The 26,539-nt window shown below is 42.7% G+C and overlaps 1 long non-coding RNA gene across 2 annotated transcripts; it reads right to left on the reverse strand.

The window, feature by feature from the left end:
* Positions 1 to 2,350: 2,350 nt before the first annotated feature.
* Positions 2,351 to 26,347, reverse strand: LOC132679855 (uncharacterized). Of its 2 annotated transcripts, none has more exons than XR_009610355.3 (3): positions 26,261 to 26,347; positions 20,627 to 20,764; positions 2,351 to 2,661 (listed from the first exon to the last, which is right to left on the reverse strand). It is a non-coding gene; the product is annotated as an uncharacterized LOC132679855 (long non-coding RNA). The 2 variants fall into 2 exon arrangements; XR_009610354.3 differs by lacking the exon at positions 2,351 to 2,661 and adding an exon at positions 15,527 to 15,728.
* Positions 26,348 to 26,539: the final 192 nt, after the last annotated feature.

The raw sequence follows: 26,539 nt of genomic DNA on the forward strand, positions 1-26,539 counted from the left end.
TTGAGGATGCTCACTCCTTCATGGAAGATCAAGATTTTAAAGAGAAGGGTTGAGTGTCAGAGGATTTCCTCCACAAGGAATCTACTTTGAATATATCCAGGCCCTATGACTTTTGTCAGGTGGCAGAGTGGTTTGAGGATAGGCCTGGGCTTTAGACTGCTTGCTTTGGGGTTCTTGGTTCATTATAATTCTGTTGCTGGGCTCGCTCAGAGTGGCATCGAGCTCCTGCTGTGTCATCTAGAGAGAAGACAAGGAACCACTCCCTCTCCTGCAGCACCTGGCAGGTTTCAGAGAGCAGGCAGGGGATGCTGTGACTTCCAAGTTCAAGGCAAAGAGATCAGGTTCTAATCACCTTCTGCCTTTGTCCTAAGGGTCAGTGAGAGCTTCAGCTTTAGGAAGGGGGAAGATGTCCCTTTAATTTCCTGTTCTTGCTGATGCGAGGCTCCCATACCTTGGAGAAGTTTTGTAGCAACCTCTTCCATCAACCAGTTTGTCCAGGCTCTTAAGTCTTAGATGTGCTAAGTTAGTCTCTCCCTGCTCCTTTTTTTCCCCATTTCTGGGTTGCTCTAGATGCTTCTTTTAACCATATTCTGTTTGTTAAATGGATGCAGAATCCCCATAAGCACCTGCCTCCAACAGCCGTGGAAAAGAGTTTGGCACATCCCAGAAACCTTCCCGCAGGGCCTGCATTGAAGGTAGACAGGAGTCACACACAGTGGCTCAGGTGGAAATTCAGAACATCCTAGGTAAAACTTTGCAGGAGGCTGTTCCCCCTGCCCCAACCCACAGTCCTCTGGTTCAGAAATAACTTCAGTGTGCATGTGCCAAAGCACCGCAGGTGGTACTTATGCTTTTATTCAAATGCAGTTTCTCTTTGAAGGAGAACAAAGTAGATCCGAATAAAAGTCCTATTTTTGGAAAGGAGAAGTGAGTGATGCACTGGGAGATATGGGCAACGTGAAAACTCCTTCCTGATGCCTCATCCTCATCACCTTCAGCAGGTGGCCGAGGAGAGGCCCAGAACACGAGAGGAGCTGGTGACCGCTGTGTTGCTGACACTTTGTGGCTTTTCCCTTCTTCTCAAAATGGGAGCAAAAGGACAGGTTTCCAATGATGAAAATTAAAAATGAAATAATGTAGAGGCAATTGTTGACAATACCTTTGTTTTCCTTTTTAAAAATCTCTACTGGGGTGCCTGGGTGGCTCAGTCAGTTGAGTGTCTGACTTTGGCTCAGGTCATGATTTCACAGTTCATGAGCTCGATCCCCAGGTCGGGCTCTGGGCTGACAGCTCAGAGCCTGGAGCCTGCTTTGGATTCTGTGTTTCCCTCTTTCTCTGCCCCTCCCTCGCTCATGTTCTCTCTCTCTTTCTGTCTCTCACTCTCTCTCTCTCTGTCAAATAAATAAACGTTAAAAAAAATTTTTTTAAATCTCTACTTTAACTGTTGTGAGTTAGAACCTCCCTTGCACCAACAAGTGCAAGGGCCAGCTTTATGTTTATAAAGTCACAGTTTAGGTCTGAGCACAGAGATGCTGGGGTATTATCCTTGTCCATTGAACTACAGGGAATAGTTTTACTAAGAAAGTGGCAGTGGAGGGAATCCGTAAAAAGTAGTGGTTAAGCCTGGAAGCTTCGGAACCAGGCTGCCTGGGCACTAAGGCACACTTCCTACATACGCGCCAGGCTCCCTGTCTGTAAAATGGGACCACTGAGAGCTACCTCACAGTGTTATGGTGAGCCTGAGACTAGGAACGCATGTTAAGCCTTTAGTGGAGGGCTGGTGCTTAGCAAGGGCCCAGTACAAATTCGCGATTCTAAACGTGGAGAAAAGGCTGCTGCATCTAAAATCACTCCATGGACTTGCTTGGGTTTATTTGGAAGATCAGGGAAACCACGTGATCACCGTTTGGATTGGAAGAGTTGGCTCTCTGGCTGCCACCTTGTGTTCACAGGGTGGATCCTGGGGTTAGCCACTGTGACTCCCTTAATCAAGCAAGTGAGAGAGAGCATGCCTACAGGCTTGGATTTGGCTCTAGCCATTCCTGTTTCCTGCTGACCAGGACCCCCCTTTTCTCCACACCAAGGTTCCATTATCAGAGCCTCTTTAGCAGATCTTGTACCTTGCCCTTTGAATATCGAGAAATATTGATGTCCGCCGTCCCCTTACTTCTTCATCTCTCTCTCCCTTCCTCAGATGTTCACTACTTTGCTATCGTGTGTGCTAAGTGCTAGTGACAAGGCAGTGAAGAAGACACACGTGCTCCAGTCCTGGTGGAGCTCATATTTGAGAGGGAGAAAGTCCACAAACAGGCAAAGGACAAAACAATAATTTCATTGTTTTATAACAAGCACTTCAAAGAAAAGAAAGAAGGAGCTGCAGGAAAACAGTGGAACAGAGTCAGCGTGCTCCTTTAGAAAGGGAAGGAGACGCTGGGGTGGTGCATTTAAGCTGAGAAAAAAATCACGTCTTTGTAAGAGGACAGCAGGGGAAGCGATGTTCTTAGGTGATGCTGATGTTCTCTGTAGAGAGCAGGCTTGGGTTGAGAGGAAGAGGTAAAAGAGACTTTGGAAAAGTCTGACATTATGGCACCGGTGCTGAGCTCAGAGCTGGCGTCCCAGGGTGCTCAGGGAATTAGGTGCATGTGGTGGTTCGCTGGGTGCCTGATAGATCAGGGACATACAGAACAAAATGCAGATTTACTAATTCTGTCACTCCGCATGTGCTATGGAGCATTACAACATGTCAGGCACTGTTCTGGGCAGTTGGGCTACATCAGCCCATGAAACAAAGATTTCCACTTGGTGGAGCTTATGTTCTAGCTGGGAGAAATGGAAAATAATTGACAAAAGTCATACCCAAGTAAATGATGTCCAAGGTAGGTAGAGAAGGATGAGCTGGGAGTGAGAAGTATGGAGGTCGAGGAGCACATGCCTCTGTGTGTGTGTGTGTGTGTGTGTGTGTGTGTGTGTGTGTGTGTGTGATTTAAAATAGAGTGATCACCATAGGCTTCATTCAGAGGTCAGATTCAAGGATGATTGGGGAAGAGGGGCCCACACAGACTGAACAGGCAGTATGAAGGCCCAAATGTAGGAACATGAGCCTCTGGGTAATGATGGGTGTCTGGGCACCGGCGTCTCTGGAGGTGACTGAGCTAAGCAGGGAGGTGAGGCTGGATGGTTTCTGAGGGGAGAGTGGAGCTGCCGTTCCTAAGGCAGATTGTTCTGGTGTTCAGCAGCAGGTGCCACTGCAGACGCCAGACCTGGTGTCTCATAGCGTTTATGAGCTGAAGCTCAGGAAGTGTGGGTGGGACACTGTGCGGGGTACTGGGGTCATGCAGAAGCCTTGTCTGCCTCTCTCCCTGGGCCTCTAGGTTTCCCTAAGCCCTCCAGGGTGGCACCGGCCCAGCTCACAGCTACCCACAAGGCTTTGTGGGTCCACGTTGCCTGTACGCACTTCTGGTCCCATCTTGTGCAGACCCCAGCCCCGATTCCTCAGGGCAGGGGACCTGAGGGAGATGTCAGGAGGGAAGTAGCTGGCGGCCTGCACTAACAAACAATGCTGATGAGTTAAGGGGCTGACTGAACCTGACCTTGGACTGATGAGAACCAGGCTATGCAGAACCAGACAGGTTTTGGCTTACATTTTGTCAAATGTACATTTGGCTTCGCCCCTTACTAGTTAAGGCACCTTGTGAAACTTATTCTAGGAGCTTCAGAGAATCCTGGGAAGCTTCCAGATTTTGAAGATCTTCACCCTTGGATTTTTTTTTTTTTTGAGATACAATTCACATACTGTAAAAAGTGTACAATTCAGTGGCTTTTCGTATATTCCCAAAGCTGTTCAATCATCACCACTGTCTAATTCCAGAACGTTTTTCTCACCCAGAAAGAGACCCATACCCATTCACACTTACTCAGCATTCACCCCTGGCCTCAGCCCCAGCAACCAGAAGCATACATTCTGTCTCTATGGATTTGCCTATCCCAGACATCTTGTATAAATGGAATCATACAATATGTGACCTTTCGTGACTGGCTTTCTTCACTTAACATAATGTTCTCAAAGGTCATCCGTGTTCTAGCACTGATCAGTACTTTATTCTTTTTACAGCTGAATAGTGGTCCCCCTTGGACTTAATTAGCACCAGGCCTCAGGGAATTTCTGTAGCACCTACTTCTCTGTAAGGATTTGCCATTGATGAGCAGTCAACAACCTCATCCCCCAAGCTTGAGGCCATGATACAGATGCTTTTGCATTTAGGGGCTCCTGACTGACTCAGTTGGCTAATCACCCAGCTCTTGATTTTAGCCCAGGTCATGATCTCATGGTTTGTGAGATCGAGCCCCACATCGGGCTCTGCACGGATAGCATGGAGCCTGTGTGGGATTCTCTCTCTCCCTCCCTCTCCCAGTTTCTCTCTCTCTCTCTCAAAATAAATAAATAAACTTTAAAAATTGCTTTTGCATTTATTGCCTCCTAGGTCCTGGGTATGTGTCCTTCTTGGGCTACCTGAGCTGTAAAACAGATAATAATTATTATCTCACAGGATGTTGTGAAGACTATTGAAACAGGTATAAGAGCATTTATCCTCTCCCTTTGTATCATATATGCTATGAGAAAATTGTGCATATTCCTGCATTAAATACCTTACTCCCCATCCACGCAGGAAGACCATTACTAGTCCTGGCTCCTGGATATGGTCTGGGCATGGGGCTCCCTGGGGTGGTAAGAGTCATGATTAAGCTGGATCCCAGGTTCTGGGGTTGTTTCCGACTATAGCATTGGATACAGGGGCTACTTGCTTTAGCCTCAGGGAGACAGTAAGCAGTATGGGTCTGAGAGAAGCTTGGCTCAGAGCTGAGCCAAGTGCTGAGCTATAGCTGGAGCCTCAGTACAGACAGTGCCTCATGTCGCCATGGTTCTCTGGCCTGGCCAGCCACCGCTTCTTGCCACTCCTCTCCATCACCGAGGGGCCCTTTGGAATAGGAGGAATGCATTGCAAGTAGCTTTGGGCAACCTGTAGGCTCTACAGTGACGGGTGTTGTGCTTCTTGGGCACTGGGACTCCAGGCAGGGCAGTGGGTTTGCCGAAAGTTAGAGCCTTGAACAGACCAGCACTCTCTCATGACGTTTAGAGACACCCAAGCAGGATCCAGACATTTTTTAAAAAAGGGGATAAATGTTTTGAGGAGAGAAAGGAAGAGTGGTGACAGGATACTGGTTCAATTTTGGTGTACCCCCATTCCGTGATGCACCTTTCTTATCATCCCAGGTCTGTGTCTCGCTCATTTGAGAACTTACACCAACAGTTCTAAATCATCCTGAGCAGCAGAACCACGTGGGGACATGTAAAAGTACACGGATCCCGAGGCCCCTGTCTCAGCCATATCTGATTCAATTGCTCTAGGGGCATCCAGGCAATCAGTATTTCTAATAAGCTCTCCAGGTGGTGCCAATATGCACAAAGTCGAGCACTTAGCTGGAGTCTCCTCTCACTCACCTGGGAGGAAATTTCCTGTAGGCTGCTCTGTGACAGCCAGCAAGATGCAGTCTGTGGTGCATTTGGGGGACAGCCAACTCTTAAAGTAGAGAGATCTCTGCCCCCACGGGCATTCATCCTGAGGCTTCATTCTTGCTCTCTTGTCTTTCCTCCTGCCCACTTGGCTTTGTGGCTGCGGGCAGGCAGCCACTCCTGGAGCAAGCAGGGCCTGCACCCCCGCAGTAACCTGTGTTCTAGTACTTGTGTAGGAGGGAGGTCGGAAGGCAGCAGACACCACAGAGAGGCACTCTGCTGAGCGGCGTAGTCAGAGGAAGTGGGCTTAGGCTCCAGGACCATCTCTAACCAGCTTGGATGTTTGATGGGCAAGTTATCTGACCTTTGTGAGTTCCATAATTCCAGTCTGAACAACCCCCCTAATACGGTTGTTGTCAGGTTCCAATAAAATAATGTAGGCATGAAAGGGCATTGTTGATTGTGAAGCTCAAATAGGACATTCATTCTATTACTGTGGAGTGGCCTTCAGGCCCCCTTTTCCTCTCCAGCACACAACCGTCTCACCAGTAGATGGGAACTCATCTCCTGCCCTGGGGATGGGGCTTAAGACCAGGACATCAGGAGCAAACTTGTTGGTGAGTCAACTCTTATGAACACAGTGCTGCCAAACTGGATGGTGAACACAGAGGGAAGTTTTTATTCCCAAGAAAGGGGGTGGGGGTGGGGGGAAGAAAGAAAACCAAGTGAGCCCTATGTGACTGAATTCATCTAAGGCCTGGGCTCCTATTTGGGTTTCCTTTATTTTCTTTAGTTTTTTTTTTAATGTTTATTTTGAGACAGACAGAGAGAGAGAGCATGAGCAGGGGAAGAGCAGAGACAGAGGGAGGGAGACAGAGAATCCAAAGCAGGCTCCAGGCTCTGAGCTGTTAGCACAGAGCCCCACATGGGGCTTGAACTCACAAACTGTGAGATCATGACCTGAGCCAAAGTCGGATACTTAACCGACTGAACTACCCAGGCATCCCATATTTGGGTTTTCAAGGTGGGAGAGCAAGAGGCCACGAGAAGGTGAGGCTGAGAGAGGCACAGGTCAGGGCATTGGGACCCATAGGGATCAGGGACTGGGGAGAGCCTTCCCAGGGTGGGGTGCCAAGGGGCCACAATGTAGGTGGGTGCAGAGGAGATGCCAGGCAGCACTACAGCCTCCTCTGCAACCCTGTGTAACAACCCAGCTGCCTATGTGCCCCTAAGGGAGCTCAGAGAGGGCCCCTGAAAGTTCCCTGTGGGTCTGGGGTGCCTCACTGGACTATGACAGGACGATCCCCAGTGCTCTCCCTGCCCCATCCTGGCTGAGGCAGGCACATTCCCCACACTGGCAGGAGACAGAAGCAATGTATTGTTGCACTCAAAGGTAGAGGCAGCGGGGTGTGCGGCACACCCTCTGGCAGGCCCACTTTCCATGAGAGCCGCCATTGATGGGGAGGCAGGAAGATGAGAGAGTTGAGCAGGAGGAAGTGGGTGGGGAGAGCAGGACTCTAGAGGTTTTATATTTTGCTCTTGCTGGGCAAGGCTCCGAGAAAAGAGAAGATGGAGAGAAAAGTGCACCACAGGCTGCCACGTGCCACGCTGTGCCTCAGCTCAAGCTCGCCGGGAAGAAAGCCATGTGCTCCATCAAGCACAGTGCTGAGGTCCCAGGGGGGGCTCTGACCTAATGTGGAAGCATGCTTCTGTTGGAGGGGACAGGGGCTCTGGGGATGTACCTGTACTGAACCCTGCTTAGGTGGATGCTTTGCTTCTGTTTATGAAATATTTTCTCTTACAACTCTTTTGATTCTTCCAACAACCCCGGAAGGCAAGCCGGGCCAGCTGTATCGACCCCATCTTATAGAGGAGCAAACTGGGGTCCCCAAAGGTGAAGTGCATTATTGGAGAGCCTGACTTGTAAGCAGTGGAACTGGTGGGGGGTGTGGAACACATGTGTGATGACTTTTACTTTCCTGTTTGCTCATGTTCCTCCCCAGTCCCTGGCCTCCCATGGGCCTCCAATGCCCTGACCTATGCCCCCACTGGTTTCACCTTCTCTGGCGTTACCCAGTCTGCAGTGTCACCAGACCCTCCATCCGGCTTTGCTTCATCCAGGGCCCCTGGGCAGGTGCGTGATGGGAGCACTCTTGTGTCTTGGCTCCTCTGGTGAGAGACTGGAGTTTTGGCCCACGTGGGAACCTCTGCTTTTGCTCTGAGTGTTATGTGCATTTAATCATGTTTGACAGAATTTACTTTAGCTCAAATTCAGGCTGTGAGCCTTCCTCCTCTCATGGTTGCTTTCGCTTTTACTCACACTCAGTACAAGTGATTTGTCCTACTTACACCTCAAAATGCAGGTTCCCTCCCCTCCCCCCGCTCCCCCAGTCAGAGAAGATGCCATCCTCTGAAAAAGTCTCCCTCTTCCCCTTGGAACAGACATTTGCTCATGGGACAGACGGTTGCCTTGGGATAAGAAGCCAGAGTTCTCTTAGCTTTTTGGCTCTTTTTCTTCTTTAAGCTGCACATTTGTTTTACTCTTCCTTTCCCTGTCTCAGTTTTTCCAAGGTTCCCTCCTGGGTTGACCTGAGACTTTCCCTGCATAAGTTGCCTGAAATTTTCCTGCTGCTTCTCAATGCTTCCCCATTTAATTATTCCAAGCAGGAATTATAACAACCTTTTGTTCTGGTTAAACAAGAAAACCAGGAGCGAATACTCATAATGTGTGGCTCCCTTCTGGGCAGGGAGGTGGGCAGGGTCGATCGTGGGATCCTGGAGTGTCCCGAGGCACGTCTGGGTTTGCAGAGTGCTCTGATGTCCCTGATTATCACAGTAGTGATGTGAGGCTGGCAGAGCAGGGATTGTCAATCCCATTTTACAGAGGACAAAATAGAGGATCACAGAGGGTGGTCCATCAAGGGTCCCCTGACTTTAAGTTTTGGCCTTAAACTCCGAATTTTGCATGAGAAAGCCCTTTGTTTGAGAGTAAAAAAACCTCAATATATAGAGCTCAAGTTGATACCAGGTGCTGTCTCTTTTTGTTCCGGCTTCCACAACAAAATATCAGAGCTTGGGTGGTTTAAGTAAGAGAAATCTATTTCTCATGGTTCTAGAGACTGGGAAGTCCAAGATCAAGATTTGCCAGCTGATTTGGTTCCTGGCAAAGCTGTCTTCCTGTCTTGCAGACAGCTGCCTTCTCTCTGTGTCCTGTCCTGGTGTCTCACATGAGATCGCACTCTTTCTCTCTCTCTCTCTTTTCCTCTTTTAAGGCCACAGTTCTATTGGAATTAGGGCCTGCCATGACCTCATTTAACCTTAATTACCCCCTAAAGATTCCATTTTCAGATACACACGTGGTTTAGAGCTTCAACATATGAATTTGGGGAGCACACGATTCAGCCCATAGCAGATGTGTCTAGAAGAGATCAGCCTGACTTCTAATAGCCGTCACATCTTAGCGAATTCACTTTGGTCCAAAGTCCTTGGGTCCTCAGGTTCTCAGAACTGGGAGTTTCTCAAGGTTCCCAAGCTCAGCCCTGCTTGTCTGTGCTCTAGACATTGCTTGCTGGCACACCTTTCCCAAGCTTCAAAGTCACACATTTATTAAGATAAACTAATTGCATTACAGTCAAATATTGTAGTCCTAAGAGGTAGCAGCTTTATCTCCAGTCTCTTCCATTGAGTGTTAGTTTATATTTACTCTCAGAGAGCCAACTTATTTCTGTTTCTTATGGGACAACCCACTGTCATTTCCATGCATCACCTGTATGGAAAAGACAGGTTTGTTCACTCTTTGTTAAACTTGATTTCCCCTCTCTTGGCTCCAGTTGTCTTACTGTATTTGAGAATCTCATTGATACCCATGGATGCTTCATTTCTTGCATCAGAGAAGAAAGATGCCATATCTCACTTTCTGCATTATAGGTTTTAAAAAATATTTTATTTTTATATAATCTCTACACCCTATGTGAGGCTTGAACTAACAACCCCGAGATCAAGAGTAAAAATCTCCATTGACTGAGCCAGCCAGGCACCCCAGAGGGTTCTTGCTCATTATTGCCATTAAATAGCTGGCTCAGCAAATTGTTATTTTTATTTTAATTTAGTATCACTTTTTTGGGGAACTAAGAGAAAAGTGCACCCCAGGGTAACCTAATCCTGGAGACAGAAGGAGCCTAACACAGTGGTGCTTTTCTTATCTTAAGAAACATATTTCCCAGACTCTGCCTTGAATTCTCACTTTCCTTCCATTCTACTATTGCCTGTAAACCCACTGATTTCAGATTCCACTTTGAAAAATGTGAAACTAGTTGGATCAGTTTATTTGCTCATTAATTCAGCAAACATTTGTTGAACTCTCTGTATATGCCAGATACTGTGCTCTGTATGTTTGGGACATGCTGAGGCAAGGAAAGTCTATGTCCTCTGAAAATGTAGAAGCCAGACAGGGGAAAGAGCTGCCACAATGGTGTGTGAACAGTACTGTGCTAAGTGTTATACATCGTACCAGAGGATCACTGCATCTCCCAACAACTATACTTCCAGAGGGATAATCCTCTCCCCACTGGCTTCAGCTCTCCCTGAGCTCTGATGTCTCTGTTTCTTCCCTTTGTCTTTTCAGCCCCAGGGTGGTAATGGCTTCCCACCATTGCTAGTCTATGGGCAATCCAATTTCCTTTCTTGATTCACTTAACCCTTCCCATACCTTTGAAGTTGGTTCTTTCATTCAGGAGCCTTCATTTGAACCATCCCAGGTGAGTTCTATTTCTGCCAGCATCATCATTACTGATACAGGCACCAGAACATGAGAGTGTTTGGCACATGCAGGGAACTGAATGTAGCCCAGGAGGACCTAAGAATAGGGTGTGAGGTAGAAAGAAGGGAGAGGAATGGTAGGGATGGGGCCAAGAGAATCCAATTCATGAATGCTTAGGATATAGGGATTTTATTCTGAAAGCTCGGATTAGCCAATGAAAGATTTTAAGAATGAGAGACTTGATTAGATTTCTGTTTTATAAAGAAAGTTTACTGGCTGCAGTGTGTAACCTGGATTGTCAAGGTAGTATGGGAGGGGTTAAGGCAAGGAGGTTAGTGAGAAGTTCATGGAGACACAAGATGAATAGAGCTGCATCAGCTAATGGTACACCTTAGGTGGTAAAGAATCCTGATGCCAGACTCCAGTAGGAAATGAATAGGGTTCATATGATCTGGGATAGAAGGATTCCACAGACACTCGGGAATAAGTACAACTGATTGAATGTTGTGATTAAAAGGATGCATGTGGCTAAGGAAGAGAGAGAAGTCTAGAGTGACTTGGTTTTTAGATTTGAGAGACTAGGAGGGCATCTGCGTATTTCAGTTGGTTAAGCATCCAACTTCAGCTCAGGTCATGATCTCACAGTTCATGAGTTCGAGCCCTGCATCGGGCTCTGTGCTGACAGCTCAGAGCCTGGAGCCTGTTTTGGATTCTGTGTCTCCCTCTCTCTCTCTGCCCCTTCCCTGCTCTCTCTCTCTTTCAAAAATAAACATTAAAAAAATTTAAAAAAAAAAGAAAACTTTAGACTTGAGAGACCAGGTACATGATGCATCATTCATGAAGATGGGGATATAAGAGGAGGATCACTTTTTCCATCCTAACCATTGGGGAGGGATGGTTAGCTCAGTTTTGACAAACTGAGTTTGCAAGTATTTATGGAAACATCCGAGAGACAGGCAGCTATGTGCCTCCTCCTGAATTTAGGAAAAATATCCAGCTGGAGATAGATATTTGGGAAGCATCAGCTTATCAGTAGCAGTTAAAAGAGTAGGTAACCTGAAAATAGAAGAAGGAAGAGCTGGGGGAAGGTAAGCAGCCCACACCGGTGAGGCATTAGAAATAGTAGTAGAAGGTCAAGGGGTAAAAGAGTGAAGAGATTGAGCATGGGGTCTGGGGTAGAGAAAAGAGGGTTTTGACAGGATAGAGAGAGTGGGTGAGATTCAGGACTAGAGGTGCCAGTTTGCTTGAATGGTGTGGCAGTATTGTGATGCTCTGGAAGAACAGGATGAGGTCAGGGGGTGGGTATTTGAGTCTAAGATTTCAGAGGTGGAGCAATTCTAGGGAGCAATTAAACTTAAGGTGATGTCTTGAGAGGTAAAGGTACTATGAAACTAAGGTGGTTTATGGATGGTCTTTTGCACAGAGATGAAAGTCCTCTGGAAGAAAGTGATGCCACACATGCCTGAGTTTGAGGCGAATGTGTAGTGAGGTCAGAGGTGAGAATGACAGTGAGGGACTGAGGGAAGTATTCATGACCCGGAAGTGCAAACGGGAGAATTCTGCACATACGCAGAGCTTGAAAATACACAGCAGCCTCTATTCCAGATGACTGCAGACAAGTAGTAGTCTCTGGGAGAGCAGAGTTTCCCTTCATGCAAGGAAGGTAGAGGATACAGAAGACAGGGAACCTCTTTGATTAGATTGAGAATAATAAAGGTGGTTTTTGTTTTGTTTTGTTTTTGTTTTGTTTTACCATCAACTGAGGCATGATAGGTAACTGTAAGAAGGAGAATGGTGGGAAATAGGACTTGAGGAGCAGAATGGGGAAGGGGATAGACAATCAGAGGGGTCTGCAGTGTTGGTAATGTCCAGAGAGGGTAGTGGAAGGAAACCTGGGTTCACATTGGTGCCTTGGCCCGGTGGTTATCCACCCATGGCAGCCTACTTTTTGTCCTTCCATGAGCAAAAGTGAAGTCACCTGGGATGTGGGACACTCTGGGACTTGTGTTTCCTCCCAAAGGAGTGGTTTTCTACTCCAGTCTAAAGAAGCAACTCTCAGGGTCCTTGGGTGGCTCAGTTGGTTGAGCGTCCAACTCTTGATTTCCCCTCGGGTCATGGTCTCATGGTTTGTGGGATCCAGCCCTGCGTCTGACAGCGCAGAACCTGCTTGGGATTCTCTTTCTCCCTCTCTCTCTTCCCCTCCCCTGCTTGCTGGCATGTTCTCTCTCTCTCTCTCAAAATAAGTAAATAAAATTAAATAAAGAAGAAACTCACCTTCTAACAGGAATACCCACCAAGAGGTAGTAAGTGATAATGAGAAATTTTGATACCGTGAACATTTAAAGCATTAAGCCCTTCTCAACTGTTTGCCTTTGCTGCGCTCTGTAACTGATGTCACATACAAATGTACTCCTGTGAGTACTCCTGTGATGGTTTTCTGAAGTGTTTATCAATTATAATTTAAAAAAATATATTAAAAACATGTTTTTTTCTAAGAAGATACATACAGTAGTCTCATAACAAGGAGGAAGAATTCTGTCAGTGTGAACATAGGGTCTATTTGCTCCAAGTTGGTACATCAGCAAAGAATGTTCTTCCTTGTTAAAGGATTAGGAAAGACTTAAAGTAGCTACCAAAATTGTCAAGTCAGAAGCATTTTTGTGCGATATACAAAAGGTTCATTAGCCTACTCGTGATGATTTTGACATGTCTTCTGTCTTTGTCATCTGGACCGACTCCTCTATCAGGAGGTGAAGAGAAGCCAAAGATCCTTTGGGGAAAATCCCAATTCTCTCACAACAGAGAAGAGGTTACTCTCCAGATTAAAAGCGCTGAGGGTTCTTGAGCTAATAATGAAGCCTGAGGCCACTTCTAGTTTGTGAATTCTGACCCCTGGGGGTTGGTTTCTGCAAATGCACCTGCACGCTGGGGCAGGACACACAGGACTCTACTTTGACTTGCCCTGCCTTTAAAAAGAATGGTTGCTGAACTGGAGCAAGAATGTGCAGCCATTTGCTACCAAACTGAAGAAAAAGGAGGTATTAAAAGGCACCTGAATGCAAAAGTGAACTCATTAAAAAGTTTAAAAAATCCAAAGGGAATTTATTGGCATTCTGATTACCCAGCAAAGAATGCATTATTTACAAAATCATGAAAATGTCATTGTCAATTTTCTTCATAAAAACAAAATGACTGGCAAATAACAGTACTTTGTTAAAGATTTATTAAGCATTGAATGTCTGCCATGTATATTCAAATAAATTGTTACTGAGCTCATGTAATATGGGGAAGAAGAACAGCACTATTAGCTCTGGAGATTGTACTGGTAATAGATGAAATTAGTAAACATAGAAATCTTAACTTATAATTTTTTTTTAACAAGGCAAGCTAAGTGGGAATGAAAAACAGATTCAGAATATGGGGCTAAGCTGCAAAAAATTCAGTGTGTTTCTCATTTCTCTTAAAACCTGATAATGGAATATATGTATGGTCTCAGAAGCTACATCTTTACACTCAATCTTAGCCAAAAAGCCAAGAAGTGATAGAAGCTAAATCTTTGGCTTCATGAAAGAATGGGAGTTGAATTCCTGCTAATGCCATGTTCCCCACATAAAATTACAAGTCTTTATTTGAAATTAATAAAATTAGCTTGAAATTGTCTTTGGCAATCAATGCAAATGCAGATCACATGGGAGATGCCCAAGGGCATCTTCTACGTATCTTCAGAGTACTTTCCCCATTATTTGTGTATATTCAGCCAATGGTTGACAGAACAATCCCAGCTGTAGTATACAACTCTTCCTAAATAGGGGCATTTGATGAATAGGGTCTCACTTGTGCAAATAGAATAGTGGGGGTGGGGGTGGGGCTTTCTAGTGTGAATACAACTGGGGTAAGTAGAAACCTCCTAGTATGACTGCTAGGGAATTTTCTATTTTGTGGTTTGGCCCCAGTAATTAAATGGTGCTCAACTTAGTAGACCTTGATTAAAACTGAAGCAAGGTTTGTTCCTGGTGCACTCAACAACATTCTTTGCATTTTTTTCCACTGAGTACCTATTATGTGCCAGGCATAGATTTTAGGGATACATGGCCCTAACCCAAATGGATCTAATAGTCTAAAGAGAGAATCAATACATGACAAAAAAAAATCTTTTTTGAGAGAGAGTGTGTGCATGTGCATGTGTGAGCCAGGGAGAGCAGAGGGAGAAAAGAAGGGAGAAAGAATCTTAAGCAGGCTCCACACCTAGAGCAGAGCCCAATGCAGGGCTAGATCCCATGACCATGAGATCATGACCTGAGCTGAAATCAAGAATCAAACATTAGGAAGGAAACATACAAGGGGGAGAGAAAATGGGAAACATTCAAACTAACATCTAAAGATGAAAAGGAGCTTCAGTTTAGTGAATTGTAGTGGGTCCAAGAATCTGAGAAATGCCAGTGAGGCCAGAGCTTTGTAAGCTAGAGAGAAAAAGTCATATGAGTCTAGAGACAAAATTGGTGTCTTCCTCCCAATGATTTTCATCCCTTCCCCTGCCTTCCATCACCCAAAGCAAAGGTCATGGTCATTCATCTATTTGTTCATTCAATATATAGGTACTATTCCAGGTGATCAGAATGTGGCAGGTAACAAAACAGACAAAATTCCTACTCACATGACTTTTACATTCTAGTAAGAATGTAAAGTGAAAGTTCACTAAGTGGTTGGAAAGAGGTAGAGGTAGGATGGGAATTGGGAAAAGAAGGGAAAGTATTGATACAGGGTGGTCAGAAAAGGCTCTATGATTACGTGACTACCTCTCAGCCTTTCAAAGTAGGAAACAAAGATAACCCAATGACCAATAAGGTGTTGGTTGATGGACTTAAGATGAGCGTTTCCCTAGGGTGTTTTATTCAATACTTGACACAAAGGGCATTGGGCTACCCATTTGCTGTCTAGATGAGATTGGAATACAGACTGGGGGTGAATATGTGTGAGAATTAGAGGAAAGCTCCTGGAGAAGACAGACTTTGGGCTGAGCCTTAGGGGATGAGCAAGGTCTGGCTGAAAGGGGAAGGGATGACATTCCAGACTGAGGGAGCTATGTGAATGAAAGCCCAGAGGCATAGCAGTACTTAGTATGTTTAGTGCAAGAAAGGTAGGGCAGATGGTGTGGTTTTTTATTATGTGGGAAGAGGGCATAGGGCACCATTCTCTGTATATCCAGAAAAACGCAAAGCCCTTTAGGTATTTCGAAAGGAAATTTAATGCAGAGAACTGGTTTCATAGATGATAGTAGAGTTAGGACGTTCTAGCAGAGGTGATGAGGCAGCTCAGAGTTTAGCACCAGCAGGAACTGCTCCCTCTCCTAGGGCTGGTGGGACAAAGAGTGCTGTTACCAGAGCCTGGGACCTGGGACCATCTTGTGGGAACTGGAATCACAATATGTCCATGAAAGAAGAATATGTCCCATGGCACCTGGGGACACAGTCAGTGTTAGATATGGTGATCTGAAGCAGAGAAAGGAGAAATACTCTGACTTCTTCCCAACTCCTGCCTTCCACATCCTGCCAGGGCTCCCTCTGATCAACTCCACTCAAGTTGCTTGGGAAATGTAGTTTCTTGTGATGTAGAGGGAAGGGAGAAGGGCAGAGAGTGGATCTAAGAGCAGACAGACAAATTACCAACAAAGGGGGCGTGGGGGGGGGGAGCAAAAGAGGGAAGCAAGGCAATTCTGATTATAGGAGATGAGGCTGAAAAGAAAGGTATGTTAGAAATAAACCATGGCAGCCTTTGGTGTGCTAAGGACTTGTGCTTTGTTTTTGGCTACAGAGAGCCATAGCATGGCTTTTTAAAAAAGAAGTTAATTTCTATGAGTTTTAAAAATTATAAAAGTAATGCACACATTATAAAAATACTTTAACAGCACAGAAACATGTAATATAGGAATAAAAAGAAAAGATTCTCTATTTCTTTCCTGGGGCATCTGGGTGGCTCTGTTGGCTGGGCAACAGAGCTGGGTGGTTCTGTTGGCTTGATTTTGACTCAGGACATGACCTCACAGTTGATGGGATCGAGCCCAAGTCCAGCTCTGTGCTGACAGCATGGAGCCTGCTTGGGATTCTCTCTCCCTCTCTCTGCCCACCCCCCCACTCTCTCTCACTTTCTCAAAATAAATAAATAAACATTAGAAAAGAGAAAAGAGTCTCTATTTCCTTCCTGATTGCCTCCCTTCCCATTCCATACTCCAGACATTACCAGTTTGGGGTATGGCACACACTCTTCAAGTGTATACAAACATCACCACCACCACCACTTTTACACACACACTACTACTTATAGATATATGCATAATATAACTAATTTATTATTTATATGTGTATAGTATGCCCCATTATGTATTTTAATATGTATGTATATTATGTACATGTGAACACATAAATGGGGCATATGATGTATATTTATATTGATATTAAAACACATAAATGGATTCATATTAAACAGTCTTTTCTGTCATTTTTTTTTTACCACTAAAAATACATCTTGGACATTTTTCATGATAGTACATGTAATATACACATCTACCCATGGTTTTATTAATGGCTGTATAGTATTCTAGTGTACAGGATTTATTTAACCAGTACCTTATTAATAGCTGTTTAGATTTTTCCAGTATTTTGTTCTTATGAACATTACTGCAATAACATATTTATACATACTCTTGGATTTTTGTCCAAGTATCTAGAAATAGAATTTCTGAGTAAAAAGGAATGTACATTTCTAATTGAAAATATATAATCAAACTGCCTTTAAAACCACTGCACAATCTACGCTCCAACTAGCAGTAAATTGAATTGTTTTCCCATATCCTCAACAGCACTGATTTTTATAAATGAAGTAGCTAATCTGATAGTTGTAAATTGATATTTAATTGTTTGAAATGTACATTTATTTAATTATAAATAAATTGAATATTTCCCTATATTTATTAACCATTTGTAGATTCTTTGTCTAGTTTTCTGTTGGAAGTGTAGCTCTTTTCTTACTGATTTTGAAGAACTCTTTGTATTTTCTGGAAATTAGTCCTTACACTTTCATTTGTGTTGTAGATATTTCTATTTGCTATTTGGCTTTTGACCCTCATAATATTTTTGCCCTAAACATTTGCTTTCAACTTCCCCCCTAAACGTTTGCTTTTAATTACAGTTAGCAATCCTGCAGAATCTTTTTTTTTATCCTAGAAAGACATCCCTTAATGTTATAAAAATACCCATATTTTTTCTACTGTTACTTTCAATTTTTAGATTTAAATCTTTGACCTACCTTGAATTTATTTTGATATAAGATGTGAGTTAGAGATTTTATTTTATTTTTCCAAATAGCTGCCTTCTTGTGCCAAAAACACTTATTAATAATTGAGTAATATACATTTTCTTTGCTAACTTGAAATGCCACATTTATCATACACTAAATCCCCATATGTATTTGGGTCAGTTTCAGGAACAATTTATATCTGCCTCTTTCTGCATGAATCCCTTATTATTGTGGCTTTATTTTTTAAATATATTTTTTTAATGTTTATTTTTGAGAGAGAGAGCATCAGCAGGGGAGGGGCAGAGAGGGAGAGGAACAGAGGCTCCGAAGTGGGCTCTGTGAGAGAGCCTGATGGGGGGCTGGAACCCATGATCCGCATGATCATGACCTGAGCTGAAGTTGGACACTTAACTGACTGGGCCATGCAGGTGCCCTTAAAGTGGCTTTATTTTTAATTTTCATATCTGGTAATGCTAGTCATCCCTCATTACTTTTATTTTTCAGCTTATTACACATATATTATTGCACACACATTCTCATGGAAGATTTTTGAGTAGAAGACAACTGTTGATGATGATGATGATGATGATGATGATGATGATGTGTTTATGGCATGCTTATTAAGTGCTGGATCTTATCCTAAATGCTTTATTACTGATTAATTTCTGCTATATTATAAATGCTTTTATTACCATTCCCATTATGGATATGAGAAACTGAGAAAGTAAGGTGCTTATTCTCTTATGTTCTCAACATTTCTTAGTTTACATTTTCAAGAGAAGGACTCATCAACTTTCCATACCAGGCTCCGTCAAGGGTCACCAGCCAAGCTATGGACTGGCTCATATTCAGCTATAGTCCGGTGAGGTCACAGTCTCTTAGAACAAAACAGAGCTCCCTAGGCTGGACTGTGGTGGGGCAGGCACCATGGCTGCTAGGTTTGGTACATCCTCCAAATGATATCATGTGTACAGTGCTTTCTCTGTTTCCTTTGATGTTTGATCCTGGACCATAAACCCATGTCTTCTTTGGGGTTCTGAATATGAGCAAATGAACTTGAACAAAACTTCTTGGGGGCAGAATCAACCCGCCGTAAAAGACACATGGATTCATATGGGATCAGGGATTTTTGCCATACCAGGGCACCTAAAAAATATTTAAGAGGTTCACTAGATTTGCTTGGCTCACCAGCAAGCTTATCTGGTTGGCCTAATCAAAGACTAAACTTTCCGGTTTAATAGTGGGTATGATACTAGGGTTAAGTAGTTGAAGCATTAGAGGAAGAAGAGAAAAATATAATGGATATGACATATGCTGAAAATAGATGGCATTCACACCCAGAGGACTGAGTTCTTAAAATGATCTTTTCTCCCCTCCCCCACTTAACCATCTCCTAAAAGGAAATGTTTTTCTGTAACTCTCATTGTTTGTTTTAAGAGAACACTCCATTAATTCTGTGGTGTAGAAAGGGAGTTGGAGTTTTGCATTTGTCTCTGAATGTCTCAAATATTTATGCATAACGTCAGTGAATTTTAAGGTGTTAGTGTTACTTGTATTTTTATGAAAGCTGTCTGCAGGGAAATTCAACTGTTGGGGGAATCTAGAAACACCTGGGTCTTTTAAAATCATAAAGAATTAAATAGTTTTCCATCAGGTTCTCTGGCTTACTTTTGAAAGCTTCCTTTGCTTTTCCAGCTTATCATTGTTCTTTCTGTTATAGGATATAAATCTCCCACTGAAAAGAGATCTAAATGCTAGAGCATTAGAAGACTTGAGTGTTGTTTTTAACAGGAAATCACACTGGATGAAATGATATAGAACTGTGAGCAGAAGACCTCATATTTGTTTGTTTATGTATTGATGTATTTATTTATTTTTATAAAGATTTTATTTTTAAGTCATCTCTACATGATGGGGCTGGAACTCATGACCCTGAGATCAAGAGTCCACGCTTCACCAACTGAGTCAGCCAAGTGCCCCTAGAAGACCTCATATTTAGATGATTGTTTATTATTTGCATTTTATTCATATTCTTAGGAGTCCTTGAGAATTAAAGACAGAAGGAAAGCTTTGGAAATCACCAGCTAAATACCAATGCAGATGGATGACACTTGTCTTGCTCTGTCTTGTGTCAAAGTTATTTGTGCCCCTTTTCACCTCATTAGACTCTAAGGTCCTTGAGAGTTGTGTCTAAGTTATATTCTTAACCCCCATGGTGCTTCATATAGTATTTAATAATCATTGTGCCAAAACAAACTTTCATTTGACAAAATTTTCAATAGATAAAAATTTCCCTATCTTGGAAAAATTAGGATCTTATCAAAAAACTCTGAAATAAGCACATAGTAAGCACAACATAATCTGGGAAAAAGGCTATCTTAGTGTGACAATCTCTTATTGCATTAAAATAATATATATTAAAGTAATACATAATTATTTCATTATTGAACTTTCTTTAAAAAAATTTTTTTAACATTTATTTATTTTTGAAAGACAGAGAAAGAGCACAAGCAGGGGAGGGGCAGAGAGAGAGAGGGAGACACAGAATCTGAAGCAGGCTCCAGGGTCCCAGCTGTCAGCACAGAGCCCTACGTGGAACTGGAACTCGCAAACTGTGAGGTCATGACCTGAGCTGAAGTCGGATGCTCAACCAACTGAGCCACCCAGGCACCCCTCATTATTGAACTTTCAAGATGAAAGATAGCCCAGCCAGAACTCTCTAGGGCAGCTTTGAAGACAATCTAATAGTAATATGTTGGGGTTTTGTTGTTGTTGTTGGTGGTGGTGGTGGTGTTGTTTTGAGAGGAAGAGCATGAGCACATGAGCAGGGCAGAGGGAGAGAGAGAATTCTAAGCAGACTCCACGCTCAACACAGAACCTGACACTAGACTCGATCTCACGACCATGAGATTATGACCTGAGCTGAAATCAAGAGTTGGATGATCAACCGACTGTGCCACCGAGGCACAACCCCCACCTTTGTCCCAGCCTGGTCTAAATATGTTGGGTAGAAGAGAGAAAAACTGGCAGAGCTCCAAATTAAAAGCCTCATTACTTCTTACCTGTCCCACTTTGCTTCCTCCTTTCCGCCTTCTTGGAGAGCTCTTTGTAATTGTCTTTGTAGCTCTTTTTCTCACAGTCTTCAGCCACTGTGTTTCAGATTTTCATAAGGTTGTGGTGTGTTTAAAAATCTGCTGATACTGAAGTACATAAGGCATCAGGCAAAGAGTATTTAAGAACTTTAAATTAAGGTGTTTAAAAGCACCCTCGGAAAAAACAAAAGGACCTTTGGTTTGGCAAAACTGTAAAAGAGTAATCAATATCTTACCACTGTTTTTTAAATGATGCTATTGTTATTGGGTTATACTTTTCCTTTTATATTTAAGCTCATTTATCACACACTATCCTATGAAATTGATAGGATCAGATTATCTCATTTTAGAAATAACAACAGGGAGAAATGAAAGCAGGGAGAAAGTAACTCATTTATACAGCACCACTCTTGTCCTAAACTAAGATGTGAGACTTCCACTCAGCCTTTGCAGTAAGGAACCAAGCCTGATATGGGACCAGTAAAGCAGAGGCATAGTATATTAGCACCAGGGTTTTGGTTCTAGAATAGAAAGAAACACCCAGAAAAATAGGAAACACAGTAATTATTATATTAACCTTTTTTCCTCAAGGGATATTAATCTTGGCCTACAATCTAACACGGGGTTGGTCTTAGAAAAGACTGTTGATTCCTAGAGTTGATGTTGCAACTGGAAAGGTTTATTGAAGTGCCTGATGGATGCTCCTTTACGTGAGGGCTTAAAAACAACAGATTTTCATCAAGTGTTATTACACAGAGGTTGTACCTAAAAGCAAGGTAGGTAAGTTGCCTTAATAAATTCTTGTTGACTCTTCTGATCTTCTGATAGGAGCACCAAGGTTTCCTGGTATTGTCTCTGGTTTACTTTTCTTTTTTTTTTCTGACTTTTTTTTAATATAAACATTTTATTGAGATATAATTCACATACCATACAATTCACCCATTAAAGTGTACAATTTAGTATATTCACAGAGTTGTGTAACCATTATCACAAGCAATCTTAGGACATTTTCATCACCTCAGAAAGAAACCCCATGACCATTAACAGTTAACCTCCCCCCTAGTTCCCTCCCCCCTGCCCCCCCCCCCCCACTACTAGCCTCCAGCCCAACCCCCAGGGTTTCTAACCATTAATCTTCTTTCTGTCTCTTTAGATTTACCAAATCTGGGTATTTAATATAAATGGTCTTTTGTAACTGGCTTCTTTGACATAAACTTAGCATAGTGTTTGCAATGTTCATCCATGTTGTAGCATATATCAGTACTTCATTGTTTTTTGTTGCTGAATAATATTCCATTGTACATTTTAATTCATTCATTCATCAATTGGTGAGTCGTGGGTTGTTGCTAATTTTTGCTTAATTTGAATAATGCTACTATGAACATTTGGCACTAGTTTTTATATGGATATAGGTTTTCATTTCTCTTGGTATATACCTGAGTGGAATTGCTGGGTCAAATGGTAACTTGATGTTCAGTCTTTGGAGGAACCGCCAGACTTTTCCAAAGCAGCTGAGCCATTTTCCATTCCCACCAGCAGTGTATGAGGGTTACAATTTCTCCACATCCTCACCAGCCTCATTATTCTCTTTTTGATTATTGCCATCCTACTGGGTGGGAAGTGGTCTTTCATTGTGGGTTTGATTTACATTTCCTGATGGCTAATGTTATTAAGCATCTTTTTGTGTGCTTATTGACTGTTTAAAATTTTCCCTGGAGAAATGTCTATTCAGATCCTTTGTCCATTCACAGACTGGATTCTCAATGCTAGTCCGTTGATCTATATGTCTGTCCTTATGCCAGTAACACATGGTCTTCATTAACTGTACATTTGTGGTAAGTTTAGAAATCAGGAAATCCTCCAACCATGTTCTTCCTTTTTGAAATTGTTTCAGTTATTCTGGGTCCTTTGCATGTCCATATTAGGATCAGCCTGTCAATTTCTACAACAAAGCCAGCTGGGATTTTGATGAAGATTGTGTTGATTCTGTGATCAGTTTGGGGAGTATCACCATCTTAACAATACTGTCTTCTGATCCATGTATATGGATGCGTCTATGTTTATCTAGATCTCCTTTAATTTCTTTCAACAATGTTTTGTAGTTTTCAGAGTATAAGTTTGCCCTTCTTAGTTAAATTTATTCCTAAGTATTTTATTCTTTTGTGTGTTATTGTAAATGGAATTTTTTCTTTATTTCATTTTCAGACTGTTCCTTGCAAGTGTATAGAAATACAACTGGATTTTGTACATTTGATTCACTTTTTTTTTTAATTTTTTTTTTTAACGTTTATTTATTTTTGAGACAGAGAGAGACAAAGCATGAATGGGGGAGGGTCAGAGAGAGGGAGACACAGAATCTGAAACAGGCTCCAGGCTCTGAGCTGTCAGCACAGACCCCGACGCGGGGCTCGAACTCACGGACCGTGGGGCTCGAACTCACGGACCACGAGATCATGACCTGAGCCTAAGTCGGCCGCCCAACCGCCTGAGCCACCCAGGCGCCCCTGATTCACTTTTGATCTAAAGTAACACTTATACTGGCAACAGAAAACAGCTATAAAAAATACTGTTTGTTCTAAATAGATTGTCCTAATGAAATAACACATTATAGCCCAAGAAGTGTCTCTGTTTCATCCTGAGGACTGAAATATCTCATCAAAAAGCAGTTGCATTGGGGCGCCTGGGTGGCTCAGTCGGTTAAGCGTCCGACTTCAGCTCAGGTCACGATCTCGCGGTCCGCGAGTTCGAGCCCCGTGTCGGGCTCTGGGCTGACGGCTCAGAGCCTGGAGCCTGCTTTGGGTTCTGTGTCTCCCTCTCTCTCTGCCCCTCCCCCGTTCATGCTCTGTCTCTTTCTGTCTCAAAAATAAATAAACGTTAAAAAAAAAATTAAAAAAAAAAAGCAGTTGCATAATGCAAAGGCATTTAAGCATATCCTATCTATCCCATAGATGGCTTTTGGTGCTTAAGTATACCTCCCGGAACAGGTATTGTCTATACCAATAGCATTGTCTATTTCTATATGTACTTAATTTTCTCTGGCAACAGCTAATAATTAACTAAGTACCAGCACCCTAATTCTCTTCCTTCTAGTTTTGACTCAGATGTCAGTTTCTTAGGAGGTCTTTCCTGACCCATCTATGTGTGGTTGTCCTCCTGCAAATACTGTTAACACATCACCTAGTTTATTTTCTTAATTACACTTATTACAGTCTGTAATTATCTCATTTGTTTATTGTCTGCCCTCACTATGCAGTGTAAGTCCATGAGAAAAGGGATTTTCCCTGTATTTCCTCATGAAAGAATTTTTTTAATTATTTATTTTAGAGAGAGAGAGGGAAGGAGAAAGAGAGAGAGAGAGAGCAAGGGAGGGGCAGAGAGAGAGGGAGACCCAGAATCTGAAGCAGGCTCCAGGCTCTGAGCTGCCAGCACAGAGCCTGATGCAGGGCTCAAACCCATGAACCGTGAGATCATGACCTGAGCTGAAGTCGGATGCTTAATCAACTGAGCCACCCAGGTGCCCCATCACTAAAGAATTTCTAATGACTAACACACACTAATTTTTGGTGCACATGGGAATAAACATATTTCTAACTACAAAAGCATAGCACAGATAACCACTAAACATGCAAAGCAATAAACAAGTGGCACTGACTTTGCACTTTTGTATGCTTTTGATGTACACCCAGAAGAACTGTAGAGATTTGAATAAGATGGGTCAGAAGACTCATTAGCTAAGTGCCTCAAGTCCTCACATGAGCCTCAAAGCTGGGTTCAAAGTTGGCCTTTCTACAAAAAATGATCAGTTAGTACCTACCATGGACCTTCAGAGTTGCCCTTCAATAGTCGGGCTCTTGGATGTTAGATCTGCAAGTGTCCATGGCATATTTTATGGCTGTCTCAGAAAAGTTCGTGGGAGGATTTTCTTTTAACCTGAGTACATTTAGATTCTAGTAATTCTAGTTGTCCCAATATAATTCATGTGATTATTTAGTCCAATTAGTTAGGCATCCTGAAATCTTTAATTCTATTCTGCAGTTTCTATATCCAGATTTGCGTAACTTCAAAATATTCTCAAGTCAATTGATGTACTTGGTGAAGACAAAGTATTATAAGCATTCAGAATATGCCCTACATATTTGATAAATATAAGATAAATATAACATTTTTAGAGAGTTCCAGGAAACTTGAGGAAAAGGAAATGCTGTGTTAGTTACCAATCAACAGTGTATTTCACTTGTTATTTGCAGAAATAGAGGGTTGAATTTAAATGGCAGGCCCACTAACAAAATGATAAGCCTTTATTGAGTTTTGCAGGTGAGCTGATGGTAGTTCTTGTTCACACAAAGCCTATGTCAGTTTGGATTTCTAGCTCCTTTTTCCTTCTAAGAAGAGCAAAGGCTAGGAAGGATAAGAATCATTCATCAGTGATCAACATTTGAAGAACTTGAGCTCTTGTGGTATAAAACATTTAGAAGGCCAGGCGATTCAAGAAAGTTTCTCACATCTAATATTTTATTCAGATTAATTAGGGAACATGATATTGCCCTAAATGTGAGCCAGAAGAAAATACAGGTGGGAGACTTAATTGCCCTTTCTCTGAAGGAATAGTGTGTTATTAATTCTGAATTCCAAAGATTTCACAAGGTGTCTGGCACATAAATGATAGTCATATTGAAAGAGAAAGTACATTATCTTGAAAGTAGATTGGGTACTTCTGGCCGTGACCTCACGGCATCTTAAGTGCTGAGGATGACTTCAAGTGGAAATGGGGGCGCTGTTTTGGAGGCCTTGCCAGGGAGTCCAGAGTAGGTGCTGTTCTAGCTAATATTTTTTCCTCTTGCCTATACAAGACTGGTCAGTGTTATAATTGCACTGCCTGTCCTGATCTATTAAATAGAATCATGCAGTCTCTTCCGTATCTTAGAATGATATCCCTTTCCTGGTGTGATTTGTTTGATTTTCATCTGCTCTATTGATGTTGGACATGGGGGAGGATCTTGAAACCCAGATATTGAACTGATGCCTTAAAATGTTAAGAGTTCCCAAGGAAGAAATAAAGTAGACCTCCCAAGATAAGCATCCCTAAATTAGAGACAAAAGTCAAAGAGGCAGGCTGATTTCTTTCTGATAACAGCCCTGGTTGTTATGGAGATGGGAGGGGGAGGAAACAGGAGGATGGTGAAATGTTGCAGTGGAAGAAAGGGTTACTTATATAAGCTGGTGGCTTATAATATATCCCTTTAAGCTAGGCAGGAATCATGCTCAACCTAGCTCCCATGGCTCTTTGGGAATCGAGGTATTAGTAATTTCCTAAAATTCTTCAAGCCTGATTGTTCTTTTTTTGGTAACCTTACCCCAAAACTCTAAAAGGTCACAGCTATTGATAAAGGCCCTGGGACTGATACATCACCCATTCTGATACACACTATGGGACTTTCTCCATTTCCCTTTGATAAGCTAATGCTTGCAAATGCTTTTAAAATATGCCAAAAGCCACCTGGGCATATTTTTCTAATAGAACCAGGTAGTAAAGAGAGACTTGATACTAAATAACTGTAAGCAAAATAAGCCCAACCATTGCTCATAGAGCTGAAGAGCCCTCACCTTGACCTTTTAATGAATAGCAGGGGGCAGCCGGCAGGAAAGAATCCCCAGGCAGCAGCACCTGCTTCTTGAGAAGGTGCATGTGCAAGGTTCTTTAGAAAAAGGTTTCCAGGGAAACCATATAACTTCTATTCTGTTTTCTTAAATGTATTAAGCACTAAACGTGCCTGCGAATGCTTGGAGTTCTCATTTGAAGTCAGGAGCTGCTGAAGAAGAGTGTTTTCATGAAACACACCTACATAGCCAGAAATCATTTTTATGCTTCTTTCACTAAATGTC

The sequence above is a fragment of the Panthera onca genome, chromosome A2, assembly GCF_046562875.1.
Source record: "Panthera onca isolate mPanOnc1 chromosome A2, mPanOnc1 haplotype 2, whole genome shotgun sequence".
NCBI lineage: Eukaryota > Metazoa > Chordata > Mammalia > Carnivora > Felidae > Panthera > Panthera onca.